The 25,856-nt window shown below is 36.6% G+C and overlaps 1 pseudogene; it reads left to right on the forward strand.

The window, feature by feature from the left end:
* Positions 1 to 21,557: 21,557 nt before the first annotated feature.
* Positions 21,558 to 23,242, forward strand: LOC145033708 (cytochrome P450 94C1 pseudogene; annotated as a pseudogene).
* Positions 23,243 to 25,856: the final 2,614 nt, after the last annotated feature.

The raw sequence follows: 25,856 nt of genomic DNA on the forward strand, positions 1-25,856 counted from the left end.
ATAAGTCGAAGTTTATCCATTCCTTTTACCCTTGGAGGAATAAAAGCGATATATGTGGGTGATATGGGCATATTTAGTTATAAAATTCATGCATTATCTTAATACTTTATGTTGATTTTGTCTCATTTAATGAGCAAAAGGTGCTTAATTAGATTAAATATTTCATTTTCAGCAACAAATACATGCTCGAAAGGAAAATGAAGCGGAACTAGCGATTGGACGCTTGGATCATGGATTTTGAAGAAAGAAGGACGTTGCTGGACAGCTTGACCCCTCGTCAGTGTTTTGGCCATATCTCATGAACCGTAACTCCGATTGATGAGATTCAAAATGTTCTGAAAACTAGACACAATTTCGGATGACTTTCATGTTTTGAGAAAATTCTGATTCCAAACGTACTCGGCGAGTAGGGTCGATTACTCGCCGAGTTGGTCTGAAGTTTCGCGATTCTGGACGCGCAGACTTGCCGTACACGGGTTTTAAGTGACGTACTCACCGAGTAGGTCACTGGACTCGCCGAGTAGCCCCTGTTTTGTGAAAATCTATATAAAGGGACTTTCAGATCGATACCCTAGGATATAGATGAACCCTTGGAGGCCAATTGTCGACTAAAGGTGCTGCTAGAGCGTGGGAAGCAAGGGAATCAACCCTACATTCAATTTTAAGGAGAATCAAGTCAAAATCAAGTTTAATCTTACCTAATCTCTTGTTTGAACTATGTTTTTACCAATTGATTTTGTTTTTGTGCTTGTTTCTGCTGTAATCATGAGCTAAAAACTCATAACTTCTGTTTAGGTAGATGAATTTGTGAACATGGATTGATTATTTGATTAGGATTAATGTTAATTGGTGATTATGTTTTATTAAGCTTGTTAAAGAACCTTATGTGTTAACAATAACTATTCTTCTGTTAATAAATTAGTAATTAAGTTGTATGAACATCTCTTAGTTATTAATTTCATATGATTTATTGTGACCACATACTTGTATGTCTAGGAATAACGAATGTGAAACTAGAATTAACTAGAAGATAGGTAAGTTAATGTGTGAGATTGTTTGATGAACATCAGCAAGAGGTTAATTGAAGGGCCAATTTAATTAACCATTACAAGTCTTACTTAACCCGAATCAATAATCTAGGAAATTCATTAATTTAGACAACTGGCCACTGTTTGAGTTAATTTGTTTCCTAAGGATTAGTAATAGAAAACGTGAAACTAATCATCTTAGTCGGTAGCCAATGAAGAATTAATCCGATACATTGAAATCATCCATGGGAACAAATGAGTCGAACCTAAACAGAAGTCCTCTTTATTATTGAATTTAGTTGATTTTTATTTGCTTAGCTCTTAGTTTCTTAGTTTAAGTTTTATTTAATTGTTTAAGTTTCTAGTCTTGCAAAACTAGAGAAAACTCTTTCTATTACTTGTTTTATTTAGATAATATTAGCATCTATTTTAATTGTTTACCGTTCCCTGTGTTCGATACCCTACTTACCTGAACTAAACTGCTAATCGATAGGTACACTGCCTTTCGTGTGTTTGTCTTTGTGTTTAAGTTAGTAGGATTAAAACTAGTTGGTTTTACACACATCAAGTTTTTGGCGCCGTTGCCGGGGAACGGTTCTAAATAGTTAATTTTATTTGCTAATTGTTATTATTATTTTTTGTTTATTAATTTTTTTATTTAGTTTAATTTTTTATTTTATTTTTATTTATTATGTATTTTCCAAATCTCGATGCTTTTGATGCTTTTCTTGAGGATGTAGTACAGGAAATTGAGCAAGGAGATGAGGAGTATGACTCAGATGAAGATTTGAAGAAATTTGGAAGATGGTTAGATAACATCTTGCCCAACACAGAAGGGACATCTGAGTTACAAGATGAAGAATTTAATCCAGAAAGAGACTTGGAGGAGCTGGAAAGATTGCTAGCAGAAGGGTCAGATGAAGAACAAGAACAAGCTGAATTGCAGGAACCAAGTTGTGGTTTGACCATTACCACGACGTGGCCCCCTGTTCTTCCGGTTTGTGTTTCGAAGCGTGGGGTGATGACTCCAACTTTGGAGAAAGTTCTGAGGCACGATCCATTTTTGATTAGTATCCAACTGGTTCCAACCCTTGTCAAGATTGTTGGGTTTCATGAATTCGAGCTTGTTTGGCCAATTTTAGAAGAAAAGAGCCAAATTTTACACATTGGTCAAAAGAAAATATATAATGCAATGGATGGATGGGCATTGATTTTATTAGAAGTTTATTAAGTTGGGAGTCCAGCTAAAGACTCGCACAAAAAGAAGCGCTTGCGGGAGGCAACCCGTCATTAGAGTTTGCTTTTCTTTTTCTTTCTAAACTTCTAGTATTTAGGGATAATTTAGGATTTTTATTTTGATTTATTTTTATTATTACTTGGTATTTGTTTTTGATCTTTTCAGAATATAGGGTGAAGGATATAATGAACGAATAAAGCCTAAGGGAATTTAAGTGAGGTGTCGAGTCGTTTACGGGAAGATTAGAAGACTTTAAGCGATATGTTGAGTCTGATGTTTATATTTGATTAAAAAAAGTCTCATCCCTGAAGAAAATAAGGAGGTGTATTACCTTAATACCCTCTTTGACCTCAAAAACAAACCTGAAGCAGAAAGAAGAATTTGTACGATCAGAGCCGAAAACTCGTTGAGTACACCCGTATAACTCGACGAGTTCCAGCGAAAATTCATGATTTCTGCCCATATGACGATTCAACTCGGCGAGTCTCCACATAAAACTCGACGAGTTGCTCATTCTTTTATCTTTGAGTCGACGATTTGATTCAATTCAAGGCGGCAATTGGCTATATTTTTGAAGATCATTTCCGAGCATTTCCAAGAAGCTTTTTCCTTGATATTTTCGAGCTATCAACCACAAGAGACGAATGACACCCAAGACATGGATGAGTTGTTCCCATGTCTAATGTAAATTGAAGATGGAGCTGAAGAGAAGAGATATCAACCTCGCCACTACTATCCCAGGGGAGTTTGTTCCAATTCTCTCCTTATTTTTATTGTTCTTTATCATGCATGATATGCAATGGGGACATTGCATAAATTAAGTGTGGGGTAGGGGGTTGGTTATATTAGTAAAATTTTAGTTAATTTTTAAATTTTTGCATTAAAATTGATAGGGCTAATATAGAAAATTTTGGTAAAGCAATTAGGGATCATGCTAGTATTATATTTGATGATTGCATGAAAACCCAAATGTTTAGTTGAGCCTATATACGTTCTAGTGCATTTGTGGCTTCCTTATTCCAGTGAAATCATGGGACAAAAACACGACCTCGCTTAGTTTGAAGGATGCAATATGTTTAGCATCGTGTACCAGAAATGTATCCAGGAAAATTATTATCGTTAACCAATAAAGGTTGAAGTTGAGCGCCCCTGCTTAAGCATGTAGGGATTTGAGTGAAAAAAAAGTGAGGTACATGTAATAAAAAAAAAGAGAGAATTACAAGAAAAAGTTTGAAGGATTTTTGGAGCATCAAAGTTAAGTATGAAATTAGAAGATCGAAAATTCCGAAGAACTTCAAAAAGTTGAAGATACCAAAAATCAAACAACAAGGTGGTGAATTCAAAGAAATTAAAGATCAGTGGGCCCTTAGATGATTTAGTGATGACAAACATAAGTGCTCATCCGGGCCTGGATTGATTTGAATTTGTTCAATTAGTCGGTCGTCATAAATCGGAAATTGGGAAATAACAAATGGATAGAGAGAATGATTATAATCCATGTCTAAGTCCATATGATATCTAGAATGGAGGAATATATGATCCCTTATCTAATGGACACATCATTGACTAGGTCAGAGTTCGGCAATGGCTTTTAAGAGCTACGATTGCTAATCAGGTTTTAGATTCATACTTGCAATATTACTTTTAGACTTATCTAAGTGGGAGACTGTTGGATTAGATGTCTAAGCCCATAACTATTATTGGTATGCACTCGACCCGAGAATAGCATGGTCTATTTGGGTTGCATATCATTAGGACAATTTGTTAGGATGGACTTTTGGGGGAAGAGGTTATTTATGATTTATTAATATATTATAAGTTATAATATATTAATATGAAATCATATGTTTTAATTAGTATTGATCAAGAAATAATTTAGTGATCAAAAGAGACTAATTAAATCTATGGGGACTAATTATGGTAATTATTTATATTTATATGTGTTTGGCTTATGATCCATGTTCGATCAAGTTTATGTATGGATACATAAAGAGTTGGGTCACATCAGCCATGGATCATAACACCCATGGGTATGGGTTTGGGTTAACCCATGACCTTTGGAATTCCACATATAAATATGTTACTTCATAGACAAAATCACCACTTATGTATTCTTGGAGGATATAGACGGTTGTGGTGTGTATGAATTCTCTCTCAAGTTTCATCCTTTTTCCATGATGTGTTGTGACTTCATTTGAGGCTTCCACACTATTGGGGCTAAGATCTTAAGGCCAAATACATCAAGACTTCAAGCTACATAAAAGGTATGTTACCCTAATTAGTATCTTATATGGTTTATGTCAAATGCATGCTAGTTATAGGTTTAATGCCTTGGAAACCATTTGCATGTATAATTTTTGAAAACATAGATCTAATGTATTTAGGGTTGTATGTGCACCATAGGATCTTGTAGTATACAAAACTCATCACCACCGCCACCACCAGCACCACCATCGCCATCATCAACACCACCACCACCCCCATTGTTGGCCCCACCACCGTCACCGTCCCCACACCCACCCTACCACCGCTACTGTTTTCTAAAAATGAAAACCAATAGAAAAATACACATCTAAACACGTTTTCTAATTTTCTAAAACTGAAAATGAAAAATGAATAAATTTTAACTAAACGCATTTTCTAAATTTTCCAATGAAAACCGAAAACGGAAAACGAAAATTGAAAAGGAAAAACGAAAAAAAGAAAATGAAAACTGTTTTGCCATAATAAAATGAAACCCTAGCTTCTTTTGTATTCTTTCAATAATAATAAAACATTCTTAAAAGAACGTGTTTGTATTTGTATGTAATTCTTTCATGGATGTATTATTTTTAAAGAATGATTATAACAGCTAGAATCTAGAAGATCTGTGAAGGAAGGAAAACCTTAAATCAAGAAGTCAACTCGTGGAGTCCATGGAAGAACTCGGCGATTCGGAGTTGTTCTGAAGCGCGAGTTAAGTGACCGACTCGGCGAATCAGGGGACCAACTCGATGAGTTGGTCATGGTTTGGGAAACCATAAGTTTGGACCTTGTACCCTATTTAAAGAACATTATAACACCCCCTCTGCCTCCTTAATGCTCTCTCAAGTCCAGAATGAAACCCTAGTTCCTTCCATGAGTTTGTGAGCCATTTTTAGCATTCTTGAGTACTTTGGAGCTTGAAGAAGAAGGTGAAGCCTTAGGGATACAAGAAGAGACTAGTAGATCCAGAAACCTCTTGCATCCTTCTTCATTTTCTGGTAAGAAAGCTTTAATCTTGATCATCATGCACTTAGATCTCTTCTTTTTCACTTTTTGGGTTTTTTGGACCAAGAACCCTAGCATGTGAGGAATGGACGTCCCAAGGGCTTATGCTTTCAGATCTAGAACCATTAAGGGTTACTATGGCATAAAGGTGCAAGCTTTATGCCATAGGAATCCCTATGTAAGCATAATAAGTGTTCTTTTGGCCTTTTTAGCTTACAAGGCCATGTATGGAGGAAAAAGGTCGGAGATTTGCATTGTTATGAGGGGGTTGGGTCCATATCTGTGTTTGGATGAACTGGTTTGGGGTTGGGTGGCTTGTGGACCAAGATCCAAGTTCGTAAGAGCTAGGGTTAGCATGGAAACCCAATAAGTGAGGGTATTAACTGGTAAAGTTGGAAACTTTACCCTTCGAAGGTCTTTCCCAGTGTATCTTCGATGTTTGGAGCTTGGATATGTAAAATAGTGCCTTAATCCATTAAGATAGCCCATCAGTCTGAAGGACTCGGCGAGTCCAAGGAGGGACTCGACGATTCAAAGTGAGTTGTCCCATTTCTATTCATACGAGAACTCGGCGACTCTGAGGACCAATTCGACGAGTAGATTCGATAAATCGCGACCAGGAGTAGCTAGGGAACTCGGCGAGTCAGGGGCTGACTCGACAAGTTGGTTCACGATTTCAGTGATCGGAATCTTAGGACTCGATGAGTTGAGGGAGCAACTCGGCGAGTTGAGTTAACTCGGAGCGTTGACTTTGACTTTGTCCATGGTTGACTTAGTTTGAATTTTGGAGGGTATTTTGGTCTAAGTTTCGTTTTGGTAATTGATAGCTCGGGGAGTTGAGCGACCATCAGTTCGAGGATCTGCTAGCTAGAAACGAGGGGTTGCTCGTAGGATTCTTTGGTCAACTTGTGAGGTGAGTTTTCTCTAGTAGTAATTGGTCTAGGGCACCAATGTTGGCCCATTTATGTATGTTAGTGTACATCAAATTTAGATCTGATGTCGGGCGAGGCCCGAGGAAGGATTAGAGGTATGTTTTCGAACTACGGTTTGATGTCGGGTGGTACCCGAGGCAGGAGTGTATGTTTAGTTATAGTTGTTGTCTTTGTGATACTTGTATGTCCTGGGTAGGGGGATGGGTGTGGGCGGGGGGTCGTATCTCATCAAAAGCTGAGTGTGGATGGGGTTCCATATCTCATTAGTAGCAGAGTAGGGGCAGGGCCTTGAGACTAGCAATTATAGTATAGCGAATGTTTGTTATGTACTAGCATGATTATATGTTATTTTTTGTATGTGTATAGCGGGCAGGGCCCGGAGACAGGCGGTGCCTGGTAGAAACATATATGTATACCAAGCGGGCTTGATTTCGGATTCATCCGAAGTCGGGCGGGGCCCGACGTAGTGAGCTAGGCCCAATGTTTGAAGTATGTGATTATGTGTATCGTATGTGGTAGTTTGGGAAACTCACTAAGCTTCGTGCTTACAGTTGTAAGGTCCTGAAAACGAATCTTTATCAATGATCAAACAATCACACAATCAATGGAATGAGAAACAAAGTAGAAAACAGAATTGAAACAAGCTTTGCACACGCTTATATTGAATAAAGACGTTTGGTACAACTTGATCTGTGACCGTGAACACTGGTGGCATCAACAACCACAAATGACCTACATAACCTCTATATATAGTGGACCTGGGCCAACTCTGGGTTTACGGCCGTAAACAGCTTACGGTCGTAAACTCACAATAGGGCTATAAACTACCAACCAAACTACCAAAACTGCATACAGACCCAAAATAACCTATTACAACAAAATCCTAAACCAAACCACTAACTAGACCCTTCAATCTCCCCCTTGGTTTGGTGCTACCTCGGATTTAATCTTTGTCGACCACCATCACATCTTCGCGTCCCATTGCTCCATTACACATATGTTTATTGATGATCTCGGCAACCATGGATGTGTAGTCCTTCGCGGCTTGCTCAAAAATCTCCTCGGCAACTTTTATTTAATGATGACTCAGATGATGAATATCCTACTTCCTAAACTGGAACAAATCCCTTCGATCATAAAGACGGATGTATCCACCTTTAAGTTTGATAACAGCAGACGCTGTAGTCTCGTCGAAAACCCAGTAAATCATCGAGCTTAGGGATCCATCTGGATAACCTTGAAGCACAGGGATTTGTTTAACCTGATTGGTTGCAGTCCATATCACCACCTGAAGTGGATCACCAATCTTGGGATCTATGATGTCTAGATAATGCTTGATAATAGACTCAGCAGTCTTCATCGAAGGAAAACCCCTTTTCACCTGGTCTTCTAGGAAGTGTTTGAATTGAGTTGCATGTTGATTATTCGAGGGATTTGCAAAAGGAGATTGTGATAACTCTAACACATCCACCCTAGTCCATGAATTTAAATCATGACAGTCTTTGTATAGCTCCGTGTTGCCACTCTTTCTTCGTACTATCCACATGTTTAGAGTATCATGAAATCCCTAAGAAATGATCCCAAACCTATCACCTTACGTATCTCTAAAGCGTACGGCTTCAAGATCCATAATGGTGATTGTTGGTTGATCCCCAGGTGCATTTTTGTCAGAACTCCTCTTAAACAAGAGTTGTCCCTTTTCAGCAGCTTGAGCTTGTCTATCACGTATAATTGCTGCAACATCGGGAGCATGAGCGGGCTCCTCATCAAAATGATTTACGACCCGTGAAGTTTGAACGGTTGGCATAGAAATAGGATGAGCTTGAGCATGTAGATTGATCGTGTACTCGTTTGCAGATGTTTTGTATTTGTCACCAAGATCTCCTTCAAGCTTCTTCTTTAAATCAAAGTAATTGGAGGTAAGGAGATTAAAATGGGCTTCAAGATCAGAGATTTGCTTTGTCTTTATTGCTTAATCATCTTGAAGATCGGAGACTTGAGATTTCAGTTTAGCATTCTCATTCAAAATACCATTGACTTGAATATCAAGTTCAATGTTCCTCTGATCCAGGGCATTGATTGCAACGTCCATAGATCCATGTTAGTCAATTTAGAGACGATAAGTATCAAAAATGACTTTTTTGTGGAAGATTATTTAGAAGGAGTAATCTGAACTAAGTTGTAGTATATGTTACAAGGATTTTGTCCATATAAAGGACGCCGAAATCCGAGTTATAACGAAGAAGTTATGACCCATCGAAGTTTCGCGACAGAACCGGCACGACGCTGAATGATGTAAAAAGTGAATTTACGTTAGAGCAATATCTAGCCTTAGCGATCTAAATAAAAGTCGTAGAATACGTTAAACCAAAAGTGTGCATAAAAAGAATGCCCAAATCTGACTTCGCATGAGGAAGTTATGATTTTTCCGAAGTTTCGACTTAGTAGTATGCAGCCCGAATCCTCGATTTGAGATCGAGTGATTTTTAGCCAAAACAATCTAAATAAGAATCGAATATCTCATCTATAGTAGTGAAACGATAAAAAGATAGGCGGAAACGGACGTCAGATGAAGAAGTTATGAATTTATAACGAAGTTTTTCCTGTCCCGAGCTACTAAAAATATTATAAAACTAATATATTTATAATATGTTAGAAATAAAGTCAACATTAGACAACGGAATCTTAATGATAGTTGTAGATCACATTCTCACCTACGCGTCGATATAAAGAACATCGAAAACAGAGTTCGTATGCGAAAGTTATGATTTCTGAAGTTTGGGGCGCAAAACCCCAAAACTATCAGCCACCACGACGTGGTAAAAGTGTCACAACGTGGCAAGAGCTCTGGAGTCTGTTAGACCCACTTGAAATGATGCATGCAGTGACGACCTAGCCACCACCACGTGTTAAACCGTACCACGACGTTGCAAGGGCAAATTTTTCCCTATAAATAGATTTGAAGGGCCAACCGAGTTTAGGGTTGCTCCAACTCCTCTCTCTCACTCCCGATACCCTCTATAGTCATCCCGAAGTACCCCCGAAGCCCTAGTTTCATCTTGAGACCCGAATCAAGTCCTGAAGCCCGAAGATCCCAAGAAGTAAGATTCCCGAGCCGAAGCTCTGCCCGCGAGAAGCCCGATTTTTGTGAAGAACTTCCAGATCTACAGAAGAATACTACTTCTACAAGCTGTAGTGTTGTCCAATCATCTTCTGATCAAGTGAGTGTGTGGACACTTTCTTCTAACACATAAATATTAAGTATTTTCTATGAAATACATGTTATGTGTATAATATAAACTTGTTTATATGTGTGAGTGTATAGTCCCTTTCATAACATGATTTTAATACAAGTATTGTTTGAATGTATTAAGTATATTTTTCGTGTGAGTGTGTGGTCACATTCTTCTAACACATAAATATTAAGTATTTGCTATGAAATATGTGCTATGTGTATAATATAAAGTTGTTTATATGTGTGGGTGTATAGTCCCTTTCATAAACACGAGTATAATACAAGTATTGTATGAATGCGTTAAGTATATGTTTTGGTGAGTGTGTAGTTACTTTCTTCTAACACATAAATACGAAGTATTTGCTATGAAATACGTGCTATGTGTTTATATATTTTTGTTTATTTGAGATGAGTGTGGAATGGATGTTTTATATAGTTTTTAAATGAGTTAAATTGTATATGTATTTTATATCTACAAATATGTTGGGTAGAACATGGGTAGATGAGATAGTTGGTGTGTGATAAAAGGATGAGTTGGATAATGAGATAAGAGGTGATATAGATCTTGAGATGAGGGCGACAAGTGGAAAATAAGTGAAACATTTACCCAAACAATGGCCCCCATCATTCAGCAGAGTAGGGATGACAACCACAGACTATTCTAGACAGTGCGTGGAACACTAGCAGGCTCGCAACTTGTAGGTGTTTGTAAACGATGTGTTCACCAGTGTACTCTAAAAAACCATTGACATGTATTGCGAGAGGGATCTTGAGAATGATATTGTCAATAAACAAGATAAAGTTGTTATTAGATCTGGGAGTATGGATCAGATCAGGATTTAGGTATAGTAAATTGTCCTTAGTTCGGGAGTATGTATTCGGCACAGTTTTAGATCCTAGAATATGGATCAGGTGAAGAAATTAGTTTTAGATCCGTGAGTAGGGATCAGGTAAAGAGGAAAATTTTAGATACGAGAGTTAGATCGTGCCATTGTGGGGATCGATGGGGTAGGATAAGAGTTGTTTTTATATGGTGAAATTATATAAGTTTGTGAGTTCTATATGTGTGTGTGTGTGTGTGTGTCTATATATATATATATGATATAACATTGTGGGTTGAAAACCCTATATGCTCACCAGGCTCCCAAGCCTGACCCACTCAGTTTTCTTTGTATCACAGGTATCAATACGAAGACATATTTCACTGAGAGATTAAAGAAGATGTAAATCACTAGTGTAAATAAATGTATGTTCTGTTTATGCTTATGTGTCTGTATTGGAACATGACATCCCGAGATTTGGTTATATAATGAAAATCCATTTCTTTAAGAAATGCTTTGATAAATTCTTATCATATTTTGTTTTGGGAATAAATTCCGCAACCGTTTTCTTTGAAAGATTACTCTGATTTTTAAAAACAAAGCATAAACAAATCAATCTTTTCTGGCAGTGAAGTTGGGGATGTCACATTGATCTTCTTTTGAAGCTCATCAACTGACGGTTTATCTACTCCTTGGTGACCTTCTCTGAAAGAAATTTCTTTGGCGCGAGAAGAAGGATCTGCACTTTCATTCTGAGAGAGATGCAGAGCAAGCCTTATAGAGGCAACATCAAGATCTGCCTTAAGAGGAGAGACCCCTGGTGGAACAAAATAATCACCAGCTTCGAATGTAGAAGAGGAGCCTACAGAAAAAGGTTATGTTGAAATAATTGGTGGAGTTGTAGTTGGTATAGCTATGAGGTCTTGAAGCGGATCAACAACAAGAGTTCCCTGCCTCGGGTCACATCTTCTCCGTTTCAATGGAGGTTGAGAGGTTGAGGTTGTTGTTCAATCACTGGAAAATGGCTCGGTTGTAGGAGCAACAACATCACGGGGAGGAATCCCTGATACTATCTCCATTAAAGTTGTAGCTTCAGCCATTGGCTTGGAAGTAGGAACGTTTGATTCAAGAATGTCATTAGAAGCCTGTATCTCCGTTGCTTGGGGAGAAACATCACCGATATCGTCTAACAATGTGTTGAGATTGTCATCTGACAAGAGATCTTCATTGATTCCAAAATTGAAAGGGATTTCATCCTTATCAAACCCTGTAAGATCAAGATCTTCGAACACATCAGTTTCAGTTGCATTCTTCGAAGATCCTTCATTATAGTCACCCTGAATTGGAATAGATGTAAGATCATGTTCCTCAGCAACAAAAACCTTCTGACCAGCAATTTCATCACCTTCTCCCTGGTCTGAAAGTGTGATAACATCTTTAGACACCACCCTTTCCGAAGAATCAGGCTCTGATGATACTTTGCCTGATGAACCATGAGATTCGGAACTTTCATTTAGTTCAACAAATTTGCCAAACTTTACCAGCGGATGCAATCCTTGAGATAACCTTGCCTTTGTGGTTTTGGTTGATGAGCCCGATAGTATGAGGACCCAAGGATTTCATGTCTAATGTATCTCCCTCTTTAACCATGTCTGGAAATTGAATATTGATGAACAACTGAACGAACCTGGGATACATCAAGAAAGTATCCCTGGTTATAGCATTTATGTTTACCACAAACTCATCCAGAATGAATCTTGAAACATTGAATTTTATCCCAGTTACCAGAGAAGCAATGGCTCCGGTGTTTCTTAAAGAGATCTCGTCAACACCGGATCTTCTTCCAAAAATGCAGCTCACAAATACATGAGCCAAAAACCTCCAGTATGGTGGCAGCATCTTTTCACGGTGGGAGGAAATGTGCCTTCGTATCCCATGTTTCCAATCACTTTCTGAGCGTCCTCAATTCCAAATTCTGTTGGATAGCTAGGTTGGTCATCGATCAACAATGCTTCTCTAACAAACTGTTCATTTATCACAATTTTTACATCCCTTAACTACCGCATCGACAATGACAACTCCATCGTCATCTCTTCTCAATTTAGCAGTCTTCCAGAACTCCCTAATGATATTTTGATAAATCACCGGATTGACAGTAATAGCAGATGCTAAGTAGCACTCCCTTAGTCTGTGAATCATCGATCTGAACTATCCGTGTACTGCAGGAGGATCTGTCAGGAAAATCGCCAAGTTATACATATCTGCAAATTTTAAAGTTGCCATTTGATCTGCAGCAAAACAGGCTATGTAAGAAAGCAATGATATATGAGCAATTAATGTTCTAATTTTATTAAATCAATTTTAAATTTAACCCAAAAAGAATAAATTAATTTGACAAAAGTCAAGTTTATGGTCAACATAGAGTTTACGGTCAAATTGGAGTTTGCGACAGTAAACCCATGGTCGTAAGCTAACGGCAGCAAACAGAGTTTACGGCCGTAAACTCTGACATATCGTTTTTCGTCGATTTTGGCCTCAAAATTCATCGATTTCATGAAGCGCCTGCATATCCTTGGTCGGAATTCTCTTACCTATGAGATGAACGGATCAATTTCATAAAAAAAAACGAAGAAAAAATATCGGGGATGAGAGAGAAACGAGAGAGTTTACGGCCGGAAATAGAGAAAATGAAGAGAAGTGAGTTTCCGGTGGTAAACTTGGGTTTTTATACCTACACACTTTTACCTGTCTTCCACACAGTATAAGGCACAATCCAGCTCCCAAATAATTTTCAAAAATAGAAATTTGAGGATGAAAAATAAAAATAAAAATAATAAAAATAATTTTCAAAATTTAAAATTAACAATTAAATTTTGACAATTAAAAATAAAATAAAATAAACAATCTAATTTTTTCAGTAATTACTGAAAATAATTTTTGTGACACTCGGATCAAAGTTGTTGGACAACCCTAATCCACTTGTCAGTACCTTTATTTTCATGTCTCTGCCTTATCGATCACTGGTATTGTGGTCCACTTAAACACGAAACATTTGTGACAAATTTGGACAATCTAAGAATGACACGATATTTTGAGCCCTTATTCTTAAATAAATTTCTTAGGGACCATTTAGTTGATTACAACCAGGGATATTGTTGTCCACCTAAATTGAGCAGCGAGATCTACAGACAATCTGTATATGTTCAAATTTAATTGTACTAGAACATGTTTCCCGCTTCCTGATATGCTCCAGCAATCAAGGACTTCCAAAATACTCCTTACACCGGGTGAGCAGACAATTATTAAGAGAGAAGATGGATTTAGAATGCATATGTTATACACCCACGACGGATTTCTTCCAATCACGCAGAGGATGAAACATATGACTAACTGAAGTTTTAGAGGGATTGAGAAGAAGAATGATGCATATACTGTGTACCAGGTCGGATTGTAAATCACGCAAAGAAGATAATATATGGCTAACAGATAGAAAGAATTGCATAGATAGAAGATGCTGAGAGATAGAGTTGCATATGTTACAGTCCAGGCCGGATCTCTCGATCACGCAGAGGAGGCGACATATGACTAACAGACAGAGAGAAAGAAAATAATCTTCTACAAAACTAATTTATTGGAATTCCCCAGTCACCCCATCAATACCGAAATTAAGGATAAAATCCGCACATCGAGGAAAAGTTAATCCACAGTTGTAGATACGGGTTCTTTTAATGTGACCAGTAGATTCCTATGTATATCTCCTTGCTCAACCAATCCGAGTGTCGTATTGTCAGGCTAAACGGATCTAACTAGGTTAATTTTATCAAATATCCTTAAGTTCAAATCTACCTAGTCAAGTCCATTTAAATATTTCGTGCCTACCAACGCATCGAACACAGATCATAGACACTTCAGCTTTGGTACGTTACACAGATTTAGATTGCCCTTTATCACTTGGTAATATCACTTCCCGTCACAACACCTACAAACAAGACTATTAGCAACATAGTTTTTTTTTAATTTTCTGGACTTTTTATTGTTTTTGGATTTATGATTATTTCTCCCCCTAAATTTGTGCATGGATGAGAATGAAACAGAAATGAAGTAAAAATGCGCAAATTTAAAATAACCTAGCCAAAAACCAACTAGAAAATAAAAATTAAAAAGCTTTAAAAAAAATTAATCCTCAAAACGAATCATTTTCAAATAATTCAACCCGTAATCCAACAGCTGATGTTGGATCCAGATAACTTGGGAGCAACAAGCAGATACAACAACATATTCCATTTCCGTTGTTGAGGTTGAGACAGTGTGTTGTTTCTTGCACTGCCACGACACTAGCCTATCACCAAGGTATTGACACCCTCCTGAAGTAGATATCCTATCAAGCTCACAACCTCCATAATTACTGTCAGCAAAAGCATATAAATCAAATTCGGAATTCTTCAAATACCAAAGACCCAATTTTGGAGTGCCTTTGATATTCCAAAAAATTCTTTTGACAGAAATAAGATGTGAAAGTTTAGGATTAGCCTGATAACGTGCGCATTGACAAACTGAAAACATGATGTCTGAACGGCTTGCAGTAAGATACATCAATGATCCGATCATTGATCTGTAATGATTCTGATCTACAGATTCGCCTTCTGTATCTGGAGTCAGCAGGGGTCTTTCGGCCATCGGTGTTGAAGCAGGTTTTGCGTCTTGAAACCCAAACTTCTCAAGAATATCCTCCACATATTTAGATTGATGGAGCAGGATTTCGGTTGAATTGTGTTTAACCTGAAGCCCCAGAAACATGGTCATTTCTCCCAACGAACTCATCTCAAACCTCTTTTTCATGACGCTTTCAAACTCCTTGCAAAGTTGCGAACTGGTCGACCCGAACATAATGTTGTCAACATAGATTTGAACCAGAATCTGATCATTACCAACATGCTTGATAAACAAAGTTTGATCGATAATGCCATGAGAGTATCCATGCTCGAGAAAATTCTTTGTAAGAGTCGCATACCACACTCGAGGAGCTTGATGCAAACCATATAATGCCTTGTCCAACTTGTAGACATGATTAGGAAACTTCGAGTCAATGAACCCAGGGGGATGATCAACGTAGATTTCTTCCTTCACCTTGCCATACAAGAAGGCTGTCTTGACGTCCATTTGATAAACCATGAAATTCATGTAGGAGGCGTATGCAAGGAAGATACGAATAGCCTCCAAGCGTGCTACTGGAACATAAATCTCAGTGTAATCAAGACCCTCAACTTGTCGAAACCTTCGAACCACCAATCTAGCTTTGTTTCGCACTATAACCCCTGAATCATCTTGCTTGTTTCGATGGACCCAGTGTGTGTTAAGAGACTTTTTTCCCTTTGGTAACTCAACCAATTTCCAAACCCCGAGTTTTTCAAACTGATTTAACTCTTCATGCATAGCATCTACCCAGCTGGGCTCATTCAGAGCCATTTCAACATTCTTGGGCTCTATCTGAGAAATAAAGCAAGAGTAGAAACATGTATTGACATCTCCACTCTGACTTCTGGTTTTAACTCCATCGCCCAACTGACCAATGATGTTCTCTATCGGATGATCACGTTGAATTCTTGAGGGTATCTCCTGGCTGATATCATTAAGTGGGACGGGAAGATTGTGAATATTGACACCCTCCTTCATTTGCTGATTGTTCCACACTAGATGAATCTGCTACAAACTCATTAGAAATGTATTCGGGAAAGAGTAGTTCCATAAAGGTTGAAGTGACAGCAGAAGCATCTCTAGACATGAACTCTCCTTCAACAGGAGTGAACAGTGTAGCCTCAGCATCAGGATAATCATTCTTAACTGGAGATTTTAGACTATCAAGTGGTACACATGACTCCCCCTCAGGTGAGGCAGAGGGCTCCCCCTCAGATGGTGAAGAGGATACCGTTGGGGGTCTGTAGACAACTTCTTCGTCTTCGTCTTCAGAAACCTTCTTCGAACCAGAGAAAGACCCAGATGAGCTATCCGAAGACACGTTTATGGACTTGAAAAGCGATGTGTAATCAAATAACCAATCCGGACCCACTCGAGCATCTGTTTCATTCTCCTCCAACTAGCGCACATCATAAGATTCCACAATCTGCTTTGTCTTCTTATTGTAGACCCTATATGCGGTGCGTGCAGCATACCCTACGAAGTAAAAATCATCGGCTTTGGCATTAAACTTTGGGTTGGTCTCTAGGTGAAGAAGGGTTCAAGGGCAGCCAAAGACACGGAAATGACTGACTGGTGGCTTGTAACCATATAGAATCTCATACGGAGTCTTCATCCGAGCTTTGTTGATCAACACACGATTCTGAATGTAGCAAGCAGTGTTAATCGTCTCGGCCCAAAAGAAAACTGGTAACTTAGAGTCACACAGCATCATCCTTGCAGCATCTTTTAAAGTTCTATTCCTCCTTTCAGTAACACCATTTTGTTGAGGGGTGTAAACAGAGCTGTATTGACGCATAATCCCCTTTTCTGCGCAAAAATGATCTAGAATAGAATTCTTGAACTCTGTTCTGTTGTCGGTACAAAGCGCCTTCACCCGATTGTTGGTTTGGTTCTCAATCGACACAATGAATTTCTTAATTAGATCAGCAACCCCGGATTTGTTGAATGGAAAGAAAACCCACGTAAAATGAGAGAAGTCATCATTTACATCCAAACAGTATGAATTTCTTTTAATGTTGAGAACGTTGACTGGTCCAAATAGATCCATATGCAACAATTGGAGTACCTGACTGATTGAGTTAACATGTTTCGGCAGGTGTGGTTTTCTATGATGTTTTCCTTGTGCACATGACACACACTTTTCAAAAGTTATAAATTCTTTGACAGGCAAACCAAAAACCATCTCATTCTTCACAAGACGATTTAAGTTTTTGGCGTTAGCATGACCGAGTCTTCGGTGCCACAACATTGCATTTTGTTCTGAGACCTTTGAAAAGAGACACGTAACTTGTTCGGGAAGGTTGATATTCATATCAATAATGTAAGCATTTCCATACCTCTTAGATTTGATAAGAATCCATTCTTCCGGGATGACAATGCTTGGCTTGAGAATCATACATTCCTTGTCAGTGAAGTGTGTAGAATAGCCTTTGTCACATATTTAAGACACACTCAACAAACTATGCTTTAACTCGGGAGCAAAGTTGACATTCTCGAAACTTAACACTCAATTTGTAACGGTTACTCTCTGAGTAATCTAGCCACCTTCTCCACCCGCAAAGGAAACATATCCCGCACTAAAAGATTAAATGTTGTTCAATTGAGATATATCTCCTGTCATATACCGGGAGCAGCCGCTGTCGATGAACCAAGGTCTGACGACATTCCTCCGCAACTGTCCCTGCAAGATGAGCGGGCTTAATTAGATTTGGAACCCAGGTCATTAATTTCCTAGGTTTACCCTTTATTTTCTCATATTTATCAATTTTTGAAGTCTTTTCCGAGGATACTGATGATTGACAGGAAGTTATTTTGGGCATCCATTGATAATTTGGTTTCTTAACAGTCATTAGAGATTTTGAAACGTGTTTCTTATCTGTTTTCATTGAGCATCCGGGCTTTCTACCAGAAGTGGTTGAAGACCCAGGACTACTCCTTGACAAAACTGTTCTTGGCGGAGCCTTGTTCGATTTTGGCAAACAGTTGGTGACTTTTTCATGAAAAATCCTTTTATTCTTTTGAAAACCTGCCCTTTTTCTACTTCGATCATCCTCCCAATCATCATTCTAAGAACTATTTTTTGAGGACTTTCTAATTAAAGATCTTCCTCTAGAATCGTTCTCTCCTCTTGGTGACATATAATGTACAAAGATACTATTTGGACAATTTCTAGCTATATGACCACCGATACCACAATTAAAACAAGTAAGTTTATTATTATATGAATTTGTACAATTTTGTTCAATTTTATTTTCTTTACTAACACCCTTACTTTTCCCACATGAACATGAACAATAAGCAGGTTGTGAGATAAGTGAGGGTGCATCAAATAAAATGACCTGTAGAGTTGGTATATTTTCATTAGAAACATCACAAACAATAGAATCATCAAACATTTCAAAAGAATTTAAATCAAAAGAAACAGATGCAGAAGTATCATGAAAAACATTGTCTTTTTGAACAACAGAAACAAAAAAAAAAAAAAAAAAAAAAAAAAAAAAAAAAACTTTATTGGAAACTAAAACTTCAGATTTAGACTCAGGTTTGTTATCGGAAACATATCCTTCAACTTCGTGCTTTGACTAATCTAAGGATTCATCTGCAGGGGAAGTAGAAATGTTAGTACTTTCAACATTAATAAATCATCCCGAAACAAAACCATAAGGCTTGCCATAAACCATGAATGGTTCATTAGCAGTCTCCTCATTGGACAAAGGTTGATAGTGATATGTATGATTAAAGGGAGGTGGCACTTTATCATATCCTAGACCTTTCTGCTGGTTATTTTTGAATTGTAAACAATGATCTATCATATTTACAATTACTTCGCTTGACACATCAAATTTCTTAAAATCAAAATCAACAGTTTCAAATTTGGCCTTTAATGTATCGAGCTCAGCAAGTAACTCAACATTCTGTCTCTTAATATAGTCATAGTTTTCGCATTTATTACTATAGTCCTCTTGAAGTTTCCTAAAATCTTTTATTTTTTTCTCTATTGGGCTTTTAATGGTTTTTGTCCTTTTCTAAGTTGATAGCCCTCATATTTAAGGTCCTCTACTTCTCTACGTAAAGAATCTATTTCATCACGAAGAATATTAACATAATCAACACAAGCCTGAGAGCAGGAAAGCAGACTTACCTCATTTTTCTTCGGTTCAGAAGCAGAAGAGACCATCAGCGCAAACTGTAGCTCCATCATTTTATCTTCAACTGCAACACTCTCTGCGGAAGCTTCACCACCAACTTGAGCCAAATGAGCATTCTCAGGTCTTGATATATTCAGGACCTGAATCTGATCCTCCCAGTCAAATGGCTGAGCAATAATAGCCTTCTCACTGTTGACCTGAGCACCTCGATTGTTCCTCACTGCAACCATTGTCTGGTCATTGTTTAATCTTCTATCCGGCTTCGGGCACTCACGAGCAAAATGACATGGCTCGTGACAGTTGAAACGACGCAGCATTCCTTTGCTGAACCCTACCTTTTTTATCAACACTCATCCCCCAGTTATTCTTCCTTATCTTCTTCGCAAACTACTTTGCCCTGAAAACTGTCATGGCAATTTTCCATGTAATATCCATTTCTTCCACGTCTTTAGGATGAATCTGATCCAGATTAGCAAATGACAATTGTGGCGGAAGATCTCCAGCTACAAGAGCATTGTAGCAGTTAACAAGTCCTGTGGCGAGAGCAAGATTTTCATCACATTCCTTGGCATTTGAGGAAGAAGCCACATTAGAGGAAGATGCAACTTGAGTAGCAACAAACGATTGGTTCTGAGAGAAAGGCATAGATGATGCAGCAGGAAGTGAAGTAGCTGATGGAGTGGAAAAGGTGAGAGTTGAAAGAGCATTGTTAGATGATATCCCAAGGTTTGCAGTTGAGTATGAATTCACATGATTTATCTCCCGCTGTTTATCATCAATATCACAGGCCTTGATGATCGCCATCATTTCAGCAAGAGTAAGGCAACTTAGATCTTTGGAGAAGCATCATTCTCCCGCTATTTATCATCAACCCAGAAATTTTCGGATCGTATTTCTGGGATGTTTCAATGATTCTAGATTTTTTTTGGAATTTTTTTTATGATATAATTCTCTTGAGGAATGTGTTTGTTTGTTTATGTTTTTTCAGTTGATATTATTTTAATAATGTGTTGCTCTAACAAAATTCGTATTCATTCAAGAGTAAAAACGTAATCAATCAAGAATGTATATTTTTTCAAAAACGTTTTCCTAGAATATGTTTTTCTCAAAAAAAAAAAAACAAAAACAAAAACAAAACAAAACAAAAAACATAAACATAAACAAAACAAAAAACAGTTCCTTAAAATTCGGATTTGATTATTTTGTTACCTAAAAAAAGATACACAAAATGTTCTCAGATGGATTTATAAGAAAATAAAAAAAAATAATGAATTATTATAATAGAAATGTTTTTATCTTTTAAATTTAAGCAAATAATTTAAATTAATAAGCTAATGAATTTTAATTTTTAAAATTTTGAAATTAAAAGTTAAGTTTATTAATGATATTGATATCCATTTATTATTATATTTATTGCAATTATTATATTAAAATATTATGGAGGATTTTAAAAAATAGAAAAACTTATAAAATGACATGTGAAAAAAAAATTAATTTAAAATAAACACAAAATGACATTTGACAAATTAAATAAGAGTATGACAAGCGACAAGAAACTTTCATTTATTAGAATATATATATATATATATATATATATATATATATATATATATATATATACATACGCACACACACACAAGGTGTAAGACTGATGTATTATATGGGTTAATTAAAAAAATTAAATATAAAGGTCTAAATATTTGAAAATTTTAGACTTATAAGAAAATAAGAAAAATAATAAATTATTAAAATTTATTTTTTATATTTTAAATTTAAATAAATAAACAAAATAAACTAATAAACTTTAATTTGAGAATTTTAACATAAAAAAGTAAGTCTATTAATGAAATTGATATTCATTTATTATTATATTTATTGTAATTTTATATTATAGTATTATATAGAATTTATTAAAATGGAAAACTCATAAAATAACATGTGGAAAACAAATTAATTCAAAATAACCATAAAATAACATTTGGCAAATTAAATAAGACTGTGACAAGTAGCAAAAAAATATTCATTTATATATATATATATATATATATATATATATATATATATATATATATATATATATATATATATATATATATATATATATATATATATATATATATATATATATATATATATATATATATATCATTTGTTAAGTCAAACTTTTAAACTTAAATTTTAAAATTAAAAAATAAAAAGCTATGACAACATGCTAGTAGTTTGAATGGAATATAAGACCCTCCCCTCTTACTCACATACACTTGAACCCGTGAAGACTTCCCTTTTTGTTTTCATTGGTCATCAATGGCGATCGAAGATCCATCCATTATTATGGTGATTTTAGTATTGCTCTCTATTTTCTTTACTTTAATCTACTTCACCACTAGGGTTCATTGCACATGCGAAATCTGCCATGCTTACATTACCTCTAGTTGGTCAATCCAATTTGATAATCTCTGCGATTGGTACACTCATCTTCTCAAAAACTCACCTACAAAAACCATACACATACATGTTCTTCACAACACCATAACATCCAACCATCAAAGCGTAGAGTACATGCTCAAAACCCAATTCGAAAACTACCCAAAAGGGAAACCTTTCTCTGCCATCTTAGGTGATTTCTTGGGCAACGGCATCTTCAACGTTGATGGTGATTCATGGAGGTTTCAGAGAAAAATGGCGTGTCTTGAACTTGGAAAGATGTCAATGAGATCACATGCTCTTGAAGTTGTTAAACATGAGATTGATCGTAGGCTTATACCTCTTGTTTCATCATTCTCCCAAAAACAAAATGGGGTTTTGGATTTACAAGATGTTTTTCGAAGGTTTTCGTTTGATGTAATTTGTAAATTTTCTTTCGGGTATGACCCAAACTGTTTAGACAAGTCATTACCCGTATCCGAATTGGCAATGTCTTTTGATCTGGCGTCAAAGCTATCTGCTCAGAGAGCGATGACTCCGTCACCATTGGTGTGGAAGATCAAAAGGATCTTGAATATTGGAAGTGAAAAGAGACTTAAAGAATCGATCAAGATGGTGAACACGTTTGCACAAGAAGTTATTAGACAACGAAACAAATTAGGATCTTGTTCAACCCACGAAGATCTTCTATCAAGATTCATGGCTTCAACAAAAGATCCCAACTACCTTCGAGACATTGTCATAAGCTTCCTGTTAGCCGGACGCGACACAGTTGCATCCGCTCTAACCGGTTTATTTTGGTTATTAGCACAACACCCAGTGGTGATAACAGCCATCAGAGCCGAAGCTCTGATGGGACCTCCTAATGGGAAGTTGCATGAACTCCACTACTTGCAAGCAGTGGTATACGAGGGAATGAGACTGTTCCCACCAATCCAATTCAATTCCAAGTTTTGTCAAAAAGACGACACATTTCCCGATGGCACATTCATCAAGAAAGGCACTCGGGTCACATACCACCCATACGCTATGGGTCGAATGGAGACCATTTGGGGTCCCGATTGCTTAAGTTTCAAACCCGAAAGATGGTTAAAAGATGGTGTGTTTTATCAAGAAACCCCTTTCAAGTACCCGGTCTTTCAAGCTGGACATAGGATGTGTTTAGGTAAAGAAATGGCACTTGTGGAGATAAAAAGTGTTGTTCTTTCTCTTCTACAACGGTTTGATATCGAATTAGTGGTTCCTATTTTAACGCCTCGGTTTTCGCCTGGGCTCACGGCGAACTTCACCGGTGGTCTACCGGTTCGGGTTAGTGAAAGGAGAGATAGGAGAGATAAGACGTAGCCCAAACTAAACCACATGTTATTAAATTAGCATTTATGGTCCATATGGACCACTTTGTCGTTATCAACCGTACAAATGATGTAAATAGGAAAAAGGAATATAAGTCGATTGGCTATTTAGCTTTAAGTGATTGTGTCCGTTTTATATTTGTTGGGTTTTGATTCGTTTTTATTAAGAAAATAGACTAATGTACAGTTGTGGTAGATTCGTCATGTTTGTGTCGTTATTACGTTATCAATGATGCAATATATTGCAACATAGGATAACTTTGGCAGCTCTTGGACAGCACGATCTTTAATCGAGTAGATTTGTATCACAATTATTTTTAATAGACCAAAAAAATAAAACACAAAATGAAGTTTGTCAAATGAGAGAAAAGTACCCATTAATTTTTGTTCATGTGATTTGCATCCTTCTGTAGGTTTTGCTTTGAAGAACATGAGTGGTCCTTATGGTTGAAAAAAATAAAGATTTGTCCCTTGGCTAATTACCGATAATCCCTCCGTTAAATATTTGTAAAATGACGAGAATCTCCACTGTTTTGTCCCTTTCTGATCCTCATTTTCTTATTATATTTATTTTAAGTATTAAACAATGAAACACCACATTTTCCATTCTTGAACTAGCCGATTGGGTGTCATCAACTCCACCACTTTCACCATTGTCCCTACCAGAAGAGTGAGTGTGGTGGTGGTGGAGGTGATAGAGGCAGAATAGGTGGTGGAGGTGGCACTTCTCTGAAATTTAGATGATAAGAGACTTTAAGATATTTTTAGGGTTTAAATTTGAATAAGTCATAAGTTGGATTGTAATATGAAAAGTAAAATACAAATTTGAACCCTTAAGTTTAGAGTTTTATTACTTTGGCTCGAGGACATTCACGTCATTTTACATATATTTAACGGAAAAATATTGATAGTAATTGTCTAAAAGGCCAACTTTGATAGATTTTGCAGCCTAACCACTCGCACAATTTTCGAAACTAGAACTAAATCTGCAGAAGAATACAAACCACAGTGAGAAAATTTTGTAATGTACTATAAAAGTTAAAATACATAAACAGTGAAATGAATATATATGGTAAAGCTTTAAAATAACATGTCTTCTAAATAAAGACTAAAACTGACCACGTGGAATCCGCTTAACTCATGGTCCACAAATTCGAGTTATATAATCCATACACAAAGCACCTGATAAATAAAATAAAATAGAAATGCAAACACTGTCTTCTAGATGATGACCACAAACAAACAGCAAATGCTTTCATCCATTTAAATTACTTACACTTAGATAAGGTTTCAACTTTCAATAATATATACTACCTCCTTACAAACAGCAATAGTTTTTTTTTTCTAAAAAAAATAATAATAATAATAAATAACTTCTTAAAGAAATCATGATGCAAAAAAACATAAATAAAGTTTGATTATGATGCAAGAGGTTACAATAACTTTACTTTGAATAATTATCATTAATTAGATTTTCTTTTTATCAAAAATCGTATCGTAGTATAATAATAAAAAGCAAAAAAGAATAACACTTGAATCTAGAAATAACTTCTAGACTAACATATAGGGTTGCGCACGTGCGGTGCATGTAAAACAGACAGAATGTGGCCAAACCTAAGGAAGACCAGTGGTTTAACTCGAGGCATATTATCTTTAATATATTGAAAATTATTTATTGTTGTGGCTATATTTTGACTTTCTTTACTTATCAAGAGAAAGGACATCGGAATCCGAAAACTTTTAATAATAACTATAATACTCATATTACTATGTCGACGAACGCACATATGTTTTTTCTTGAGAAATCTATTACATTATGTTTTTATCTTTTAATCCTATTTATTTTTATAAAATCAATCGATTTAAAGTAGAAAACTGTTTACTTAAGTTTAAAATCAAGCTTTTGTAACAACACATCAACTAGATTCAAGTCATGAAGAATAAGATTCAATGCAAACTTAATAGCATAATCATTTGTTACGAAACAAATTAATCGGTGTCAAAGTTATTAAATTTTTTATTACATATAAGATTTCTGATTTCACATGTAACAGTTAAAGGCTAAAGCCATGTGCTCACATTCAATAGAAGAACGTGAAAGGTTTGATTGTTTTCTACTCTTCTATGATATGCTATCAAAATATTCCCAAGAAATTAACAGCAAAAAGTTGTCCTTTGTGAAATCAAATATTTACCCCCAGTTTGCATTTATGTACCGTAAATTCAAAGAGCTAAACTTGTTTATACTAACTTCTTTCTCTAGTATCATACAATAAAATCACAACACTCTTATCTAGAGTATCCGGTTTGGAGCCGACTCCAATACCAAATGGTTCGAAGCCGATGACTTTGCACTCACACAAACAATGTGTCTTCCGCCTGCGAGTTGTGTTTCGTTTTGTTTGCCATATGCTCCTCCACCGCCTCGCTTATTACAGACTCATCAAAAGGTTTCTTTTACATTTGTTGAAATTTCCACTCACCACCAACAGAAGAGGTAAATATCACCGCCTCTACCGCTCTACCTCATTTTATTTCGTTTGTAAATCCTTGATTTTTCGTCTCCCCCCCCCCCCCCCCCCCCCTCTTTGTACCAGCTTTCTGACATCAACTTCTCCAAGACCGGCAACTCCACCACCATCGGATTGTTCTTGTGTTCCCGATTGTCGACGACCACGACAATTATGTGTCTTCTCCGTCTTTTCAATTGAATCGAGAGTGGAAAGGGGAAA

Source organism: Lactuca saligna, chromosome 1, assembly GCF_052625555.1.
Source record: "Lactuca saligna cultivar CGN05327 chromosome 1, ASM5262555v1, whole genome shotgun sequence".
NCBI classification, from domain to species: Eukaryota; Viridiplantae; Streptophyta; class Magnoliopsida; order Asterales; family Asteraceae; genus Lactuca; species Lactuca saligna.